We start from the raw sequence: 9,614 nt of genomic DNA on the forward strand, positions 1-9,614 counted from the left end.
CCATCTCCCACAGGAGCAGCACATCCTAAGAAGATGTGAAATCACCCTCTGCTTGAGGAAGAGAGGAGTTGGGACAGGAATTCTGCTCACAGCATGCCCCGCATGGCTCCACTGTCGAGCCCCCCTCTCACGGACCACCCCACTGTGGCATGCACGCACCTTTCTTGTGGCTGCCCTGGAAGAGAAAGGGTGCATCTGAATATCCAGCCATTTCATCTCTTCCAAGCGAGCCCAACCAGCCAATCTGCTTTTCTCCATTTGTCATAAACACAGGACAAGGACATTTTAAATGCTCTTTTTGTTTGGTTTTGCTTTTTTTCTCCCAGCATGAAAAGAGCTCTTTTACCTCTGAGGGTTTATGTTCCATCATTTCATGGGCATTGATCTCTTTGCCCCATAGCCCAGTATTTCAAACGCCTGAAATCTCACTACACTTTGCCACTGGATTTTATTTTCTATCCTACTTCCCAGGCAGAGCTTCTCGTTTTTGAAAAACAAAGGATCCTGCCAGTACAGCAACCTTGCTCACAACCTATTTCAGGATGACATCTGACCCAGGAGGTTTGCATTTTAGCTCAGCTGTTGCTGGTACTGTCATCACACAAGATTCTCCCGTGAGCAAAAACCCTCCTATGCCCCTGTGGATCGCAAAGGGTGTAATTGAATAGACACGAATGGTAACAATGGGCATCCGGTATATACAGGGCACTTCACCTTTGGAGACCACTGGCACTTCATCTTTATGATCATTTGCAAATATACACTGAGGAGACTTTGATGAGGAGATAATGAAAACATTGAACCAGACAAAGGAGAACCTGTCTCAAAGGTTTTGGCCATGAATTCTTACTAGGTTCCTGAGGCAAGTCAGGAACAGAGGAAAAGAATGGGAAGAGATTAATCATGTAAATATTTGGTTCCCTAGTCTCCGGTGGAGACTCACATGTGCTCCAAGGAGCTCTGACTTTTCTTTTTTTTGGGGGGGGGGGGTGGGCGGGAAATATTAGGACATGCTCAGAAATGAGACTCCTGAGTCATTGTGGGTTGACCTGGGAGACAAGATCCTTGCTGACAACGTCCATTGAGCCATGCACAAGTATTGAACTCCAGCTCTGCAACTCAGCAAGATAGTGCCTATGATTATATAAGACGGAAACTCATTGGCTTCAAAAACAAAAACAAGAGCAAAACCATATTTATCTTACTTGTTTGCATGCTTAGCTTACAAGTAACATTTTCACAATATTTTTTTTTAAAAAACCACCATAATTCCAACATTCAGCAAGTCAACTCTTTGTTTATTCAAGTGCCCTTCTAGGAGTTGTTCATGTATGGTCATTTTTTACAAAATTGTAATCATAGCATAAACAGATTTTTAAATTTTGTTGTTTAGCTTTAAATGACACAGCATTTTTCTAAGCTGCTCTAAAATATACATAATTACTGTTTTTAGTAACTGTACAATATTCTATTTTGTTGGTATACTGTAACTTATTTAACTAGCCCTTCTTACTGGGTATGAAATGTTTTCCAGTTTTTTGCTATTATAAATCAGAATTCAATGTGTGTGGCTTTTCTCTTTTTCTGGATAATTTATTTGGGATAACTTCCCAGAGGTTGAATTTAGAGGCTAAGGAATACTTTTTAATTTTCATTTTTATAGCTCATCAGTAATTTTCCAGAGGCCTTATCTATAATATGTTTCCTTGTCTAAATGAGTTGAGAAGACTGGAGATAACAGTGGAATAGACATGCAGCCTTGTTTCTGTTGAGCACCGGAGCCATATGTCAAAGTGTCTACTGGACATCTCTATTTGGATGTTTTGTAAGTATTTTAAATTCAACATTTCCACAACTCCAGTTATCGTATTCTTCCCACTTCCTCAAACCTGCCCTCCTCCGGTGCACCCTGGCTCAGAGAAAAGTGTCACCATCCACCCCATTGCTCAAGCCGGAAGCCTAGGAGTCATCCCTGATTCCTTCTTTGCCCTCACCTCTCCCTCCATCTAATCAATCATTATGTGCTGTGGGTTCTGTCTCCTGGGAATCCCTTGAACCTGACCATTTCTCTAAATATCCACAGATCCTATTCTAGTCCAAACCCCGTTGTCTCTCACCTGAACTACTGCACTAGCCAAGTAACTGGACCCCACGCCTCTGGTCTTATACCCTTCTAATCATTCTTGTTGCACACAGGCAGATCTTTCTAAAGCATTTCATTCCTGTGCTTAGAATTCTTTGTTTTCCCATTTCCCTTTGCATGATTCTAAACTCCTCATCCAGATTCACAGGGCTGTGTGGGATCTGACCCTTTCCAATCTCTCCAGTTTCATTATGAGTCATTCTCCTCCTTGTTTTCTCTGCACTAGCCATTCTTGTCTTATCTTTGTTCCTGAAATGTCCCTTGCTCCATCTTGCCCTGGGGCTTACACGTGTGCCTTTCTCTCTTTTACCGCCCCCTGTCCCCCACCTCCTAATCCTCCTAAATCCTGCCCACCCTTTGTATCACATCTTAAATAAATGTCTCTTCCTCAGAAAGGGCCCTGGCATCAATCACTCCCACCACCTGGACTGTCGTAGTGGAGTGATACGCTCTCATAACACTCTATGCCTCTCCTCCAGTAACATTTATCTCACTCTGTTATTAAACATCTGTCTCCACCCCCAGATTGTTAGCTCCATGAAGGGAAGAACTGGTTTTTGCCTTGGTCATCACTGCATCCTCAGTGACCAGCATGCATTTGAGACATAATAGGTACTCCATCTATATTTGTTCAATGAATGAACAAATGAATGAAGGGCCTAACCCTATTCTCAGACCCTATTTTTAAGATGTTTCCCATCACATTAAATGGGATATTCCGAGAATCCTACTCCCAAATATATTGCTTATGATTCACACCTCCACATTTTATACTAAAGGTGCACTAAACTGCAATAGGAATATTTTAACAGTTGATTTTTCTCTCCCCAGGTGGATAGATTATTAGTACAACAGCAGACCAGTGACTAAAGGTAAGGCTAATCCTACATATTTTCTCCTCTTCCCTGCTTCTCAGACTTGTCCTTTTGGAGAGGAGTGATAAAGCGGATGGATTTAGTTTTTATGTCAGTCATCATCAGCTGAATGGAGGTTTTCTGTGTGAAAGGAAAGGCTAGCATTAAATTGATTGATGGTTCATTTTTCCTATTTGCTCCTTGGTCACTGGAGTGACACAGGGAGAGCTGTCTAGTTAGAGGTGTGTGAGACAATGGCTCTGACAAAGGCTGTTACACACACAGAATTCATCGCTTATAACCGATCCCTGGAAATGAGCATATTCACACGTAGTCACTTGCATGTTGAACTGGCTGGGAAAAATCCATCCTGCACTTATTCAAGGGCTATAAGAAATTAACATTAGCATGTAATCTCACAAGGAATACTTGTAATTGTATTTCTCTAACACATGGGAGATGACAAATAATTCATATGTATATTAATAATTTCACCTTTGAGTTTTCTTCATTTCTCGTCACACCAGGTCCTGTAAGATATGCAAATATGTGATTTCCACGCACTGCTGTAGTTGTATGCGGCACAGGTGTTGTATCCTACCAGACTTCAGCCTTAGAGCCTATTGCTGTTATCACTTCCCTTATTAAAACATCCACGGTTTTTGCCCTAGAAGGTGAAGCTCCAGGCAGAAAGAAAGAATTCACCAAGTGGATCCAATATTGTCTACCAGGGTTTATTTTTCCCCTGGGACTTGCACACAGAAAATTCCTCTGCCACCAGCCTGCCACCAGAAATGGCTGCACCCTCTTGAATGCTCCAGCACAAGTGGGGACAAAATCTTCTGCCTCTGGCTGTCCTTAGCACAGCTAAGCCTGGCTGGGCCTGTCAAAGAAATTCAAGTACAAAAGGAGCACACAGGAGGGATAAACACAAAGAAAGCAAGAATGATAAAATGCCCTGCTTAAAAAGTGCAGATTTCTGAACCTGCCTTGGCCACCTTGCTCTGGAGGCTCAAGGGCCCTTCTCTTTCTATAATTTTCTCCTGAGGATGATGTTATGCTCTAACCTGAAAAGGGAGCAGTGCACCTGACTTCCTGGCTTCTCAGCAGTGGTGTCACTAGTTACAGATGAGCCTCCGTCCAAAGTCTAAGTGAGTTTTCCCTTTGTTCCTCCAATGCAGACAGTATAAAAGTATCTCACCCCTCTCCTTCCAGCAGGAAACGTGAGTATATGAATAAGAGCAACCATCTGTTGGATTCTGGTTCTGGGCCCAGCATCGCAATAAGAGAAGTTTCTTAGGGTAAGGGGCAGGGGTAGGGTGAGAGGCAATAGGGGAGAACTTGTTTTGTGATTCACAGGAAAGCGCAAGTTCACAAGAAATGTAACATGAGTCCATGGGGGTCATTGATAACCAGGTCTCTTGTTTCTCTCTCCCTCTCCCTTTCCCTCACCTTCTCTGTCACTCTTCCTCCCTATCTATTATCTATCTATCTATCATCGATCTATCTATCTACCTATCTTCGGAACTGCTAATGGGAATGTATACAGATGCCAAATGTGGCAGTTATCTTATGCCATACCTACTGGCCTGCTGGTGGGAAACACGCTCTAGACCAGTGCTGTTTGCAGGGATGGAAATAGTCTGTATCCAATGGTGCTGCCCAAGATGGTAGCCACTAGGCTCATGTGGCTACTGAGCACTTGAAATGCGTGACTAAGAAAGTAAATTCTGAATTTCATTTAATTTTAATTAAAGTTAAATAGGCACACATGGCTGGTAGCTAATGTTTTAGGCAGTGCAGCTCAAGAGGCGAAATGTGTCAGGGACCCAGCTGAAAGTAGGTGCAGCATCTCTGCCACAGAGGTGAAGTCCCACCCCCACCAATCCGCTTGTCAAGCCATCTGGCCCAACAAAAGAGACTCTTCAGGACCCCCTGTTTATATCATGAGACCTGCACACAGCCTTGATGATGTGCTCTCAGAGCACTCTGTGATTTTTCCTTTGGGACACTTTTCACAGCTGTAATTTAGAAACCATTTGTGAGGTTCATTCATTATTTATTTTGTTTAATAAACAGATATTTATCCAGTGTCCCAGGCACTGTTTCAGGCACTGGAAATGCAAAGTGATCAAAGTAGGTAAAGACCCTCTCAGGAGCCTGCTTTCCAGTTGGCAGAGCCAGACCATAAACAAGTAAAGGAATAAATGTATTTATTTATCACTTCACTCAAGAAATTCCAAGAGTTTTATGAGTTTTGTGCCAGGAACCAGGTATGAAAACCATATATACATTATTCATATTACAACGTCACATCATTCTTTTCCCACCATTACCATAGAGTAAGTAGTCAATAAATATTTGTGGGCTAAATGATTTGCAGATAGATGATGGCAGGGGCAGAGTTAGGGGAGACTGTGCACCTTCTAGCCCACCCTCTGTATTCACTGTTGCCTTCACACTGACCTAGCCGCGGTCAGGTTTTATGAGCCATGGCCCACCGTGCAAGGAGGCAGGTGAGTTGCTATGAGCGAGGTAGAATGGCAGGAGTGCCCCTTGGCCTCCCTTCCCATCAACTGACCCCGTGCCTCGTTGATTGCGAAGCTAGAACAATATGGTGAGGAAGCAGATGGAGGGCGCAGCGGAAGAGGTGGTGTCGTGGCTCACGCTGGTTGCTGAGCTCCATGGGGAGATGGATGCTGACAGCTCAGGGGGGTGGTGGCAGGAGAAGCCGTGTACATCACGAGCTTGCTCCGCATTCCTGTAACAGCAACGATGAGGGCAACTGTATCCCTGTTCTCCCCCAAGGAGAAAGGTCGGTTATGCTCCCACACCCCTTTCACCTCTTCCTCCCGGGAAAGACAACGTCCCCAGTGTGCCGGGGTCTAGCAGGTGTATGGGGAGACTTCACAGGGGGATGAGACCTGTACATCCTCTGGTCCAGGATGGATGGAGGGGGGCACCCTTTCCCCAGGAGCCTGAGGTAAGCACAAGATAGAGGAGGCAGAGCTGTAGCTGCCCTCCCTTTCCGGTCCCTCCTCCAGAGAGAACAAGGCGCCGCCTGCTCTGCTCCCGCCCCACTTCCATCCCGACTCCTGCCGCTGCCGTCCACTTACTAAAAGGCCAGGCCCGAGCCCCACAGGTGACGCACACCGAACAAACAGCAACTTCAGCCGTCTTCAGGGCCCATCCTCCACCTGCAAGGGGTACCTGAGTTACCAGTTACGTGGAGATCACAATGACCCCAAGCGATCTGTACGAACCGCCCTCGCGCCGCCACCCCACTCCGAGCCAGAAGCAACTGGAGAGTGAGACACAACTTCTCACGCGGCAAAGGTGGATTCGAGACATGCAAGACCAGACTGAAACCCTGGGGAAGGGCACCGTGACCGCTGCTCAGGGCTGGCCCTTCAGCCTAAACCCGGCCTCTGGACTGAAAGGTGAGACGTTCCCAGGCTGCAGCGCAGGGGGGAGGGGGAGGGGCAGCTGAGATGGAGGCAGGGCTGGAAGGAGGAGTGGAGCAAACCAACAACAGAGGCGCCCGCATGCCGGGCGGGGAGGGTCTCCTTCCAGCCTCGGGGCTCCCAGTGAAAATCCAGCAGAAGGCAATGTGTGAAACTCCCGCTTCTCCTAGGGGTCCGGCCCTCCTGCAGCTCTCACGCACTCCCACCTTTCCCCTGTCGCATGGCCTCGCTGCTCCCTGCCATGTGGCCTCCAATCCTCTCCTGTGCTTTGCACCTGCCGCCCAACCGAGTGATCATCCAGGGCTTTAGGGTCCCCGGAGGGAGGCTCATCTTCTATTTTACCTCCGTTTCTAGAACCTGCTGCGTCATCGCGGTGGAGACCAAGAGCTAGACCCTGCACCTGGGGAAGTAGGCGGGGTGGAAAGGGTGGAGAATGCTGAGGACTGACTGTGCCCCACCACCTCAGTTCCTACCACGTTCCCTGCCGCCGGTGCTGAAGCAAGGCTGAAGACAGAGCGTGGTGGGAGGCAGGCCTCCTCTGTGGGCTGTGCAGCGCCGCCTTCTCTCAAACCAGACCCTGGACCACCCTCTGCCCCAGACTCTCAGACATCCATCATGTCCCTGACTTCAAGCCCCACAGCGTGGAGCTCCTCCCGGGGGAAGGAGAAGGTCCAAGGAGGGGCTGGGAGGAGACAGAAACTCAGCTCAACTGGCACATCAAGGTCCGGGGCCTCACCTCTCCTGGTATTAAAGGGGAGGCTCTATAAGCAGAGAAGGGAAGCCAGCTGAGTGACCTCTGAGTGGAAATCGGGGCAGACGTCTTTTGCAACAGAATCCCTGTGGGAAACATGACAAAATTAGTCATGGGAATGAGGTCTCCCTCAGAGGATGTAAGAATCAGTGGCTTGAAAATAACCGCAAGGTCATCTGGTCCAGCTGCCACCAGTTGCCTGAATTTTTCCAACAAATTTTTGGACAAGCAGTTATCCAGCCTCACACAGCAGCTCAGTGCGCCACGTGGCAGCCCCTCCTGTTGGGGGACAAGATTTTAAAAGCCCCCTGGGGGTCCAGCACTTCCAGGGGCAGCTCATAGTGGGCAGAGGGCAGCACACAGGGGCCTGGATCCAGCACATTCCTCCATCAGGCTGGTGTGTTTATACTCCCCTGATTTCCAGCAAAGACCCTTGGTGAGATCAAGATTTCTTTACTTTGGCCTGCTTATGTGGCTGCTTTAGTGAACCAGCCTTAAAATGTTCCCCAGGGGAGGCCAATCTTTTGTTGTTATTGGCTTTTATTCTTATGAAAGCTCTGGGAATCATGATTTCAGAACCAGAAGAAACTTAGTCATCTCGTCCAACCTCCTCATTTTGACTTATGAAAACTGAAGGGAGCCATGAGCCTTGGGGTGGAATTCAGACAACATCCCCGCTGTTTCCACCCAGTGCATCCTCTGAGGTTGCAGCTCCTGTAGCCCTGGGACCCTCATAAAGGTGCTCAGTGCCCTCCCTTCAGTTTCCCATTACCTGATCCACTGCAGCACTGGCCCTGTTGACTCTTCCCTTGTTGTCAAAATCCTCCTTCCTTGGGCTTTGCATCACCGTTCCTGGTTTCCACTCACCTTCTTTCCAATCTTCTCTGCTGGATGTTTTTCTACCTGCCCCGTAAATGCAGGTATTCCCTACAGCATGCTCTGGCCCCATCTTGCTACTCACTCCAAATATTCTTTCTCTTGGTTACAATCACTGCCTATATATGGATTATGCCTATAGTTTATCCATATCCATCTTCAACCCACAGCTCTCTCCCCAGCTAGTGGTTGAACTTCAGAGCCATAGATCCTACTGCTTACTGACTGTTTCCTTCTCAGTGCCTCATAAGCATCTTCACTCAATATGTTAAAAAATGGAATTCATTATCCACTCCCCCCAACCTTGTTCCACTCCTGCATCCCCTACCTCCCCGATACCTGCCTCTAACTGTCGTAACACTCAAACCCAGAAGTTATTCTAGACTTCTCTATTTCCCTCAACTCCTACTTACAATTTGTGCTCACCATGAAGAAATGATGGAAGGAGTACAGCAAACGATTGCAACAAGATTGAGGAAAGTGGACTTGCTTCCCAACCTTGAGGGATGTCAAGAATATGACAAAGAACAGATTCTCAGACTCTTCTGTTAAGGTCAGCAGACAAACCAGGTTTGCATTACCTCCTACCATTGCACAGGGCAAGGTCTGGGGAAAGGGTGTGCAGCTTCCGTGCTCTCTTTGAGGGCATCACCTTCCCCATGTTTCCACGTGTTCACAGACCTAGGAGCTCTCCAAACCCTCTCCTTTTGGGTTTTTTTATGGAGGCCTCATTACATAGGACATGCTTGATTAAATCATTAGCCATTAATGATTGGACTCAATCTCCAGCCCCTCTCCCCTCCCAGAAGACTGGGGCTGGGGAGGGGCTCAGGACTGAAAGTTCCAACTCTCTAATCATGTGGTTGGTTCCCCTGGTAACAAAGCCCCATCCTTAGATGCTTTCCAAAATTTACCTTATTAACCTAAACCCAGCTATGGGGGAAATGGGCTTGTTATGAATGGTAAGACATCCATTTCACCTGTATGGCTCTGAAGAGACTTCAGGAACTGAGGACAAGAAATCAAATATTACAACAAAAGATGCCCCCATTCCTCTTATTGCTCAGGAAATTCCAAAGGTTTTGGGAGCTGTGAGCTAGGAATGATGGAACCAAAATCTATGAGAAATATATTTTGGTCATCTGAATGAGCAAATAAATATTCTTATAAATCACAATATCTCAGGCTGCCAAAGTCTGTGCAGCTCCTCCTTGACCACTGCCTCCTCCAAACATTTCAGCCACTTAAGTCTACTCACCTTAAAAATAATGTGCTCATTCGGGCAGCTTTGCTCCACTGATTGTGCCTCTCACAGCTACATTTCTTATCTCCTCTCTGCTTCCATTTCCTCACCTTCCCTTCTTCTCTCACTGCATTATCTGCCTTATGCCCCAATACTCCCCTGAAACTGCTCTCACCAGTGGCCTCCATGTTCCTAATTCCAGTGTTTACTTTTAGTCCCGGCCTTGCTTGATCTCTTCATAATATTTGGCACAGCTGACTGTACCTTCCTTTGTACCCTTGGC

The sequence above is a fragment of the Balaenoptera ricei genome, chromosome 1 (genome assembly GCF_028023285.1).
Source record: "Balaenoptera ricei isolate mBalRic1 chromosome 1, mBalRic1.hap2, whole genome shotgun sequence".
Classification (NCBI taxonomy): Eukaryota; Metazoa; Chordata; class Mammalia; order Artiodactyla; family Balaenopteridae; genus Balaenoptera; species Balaenoptera ricei.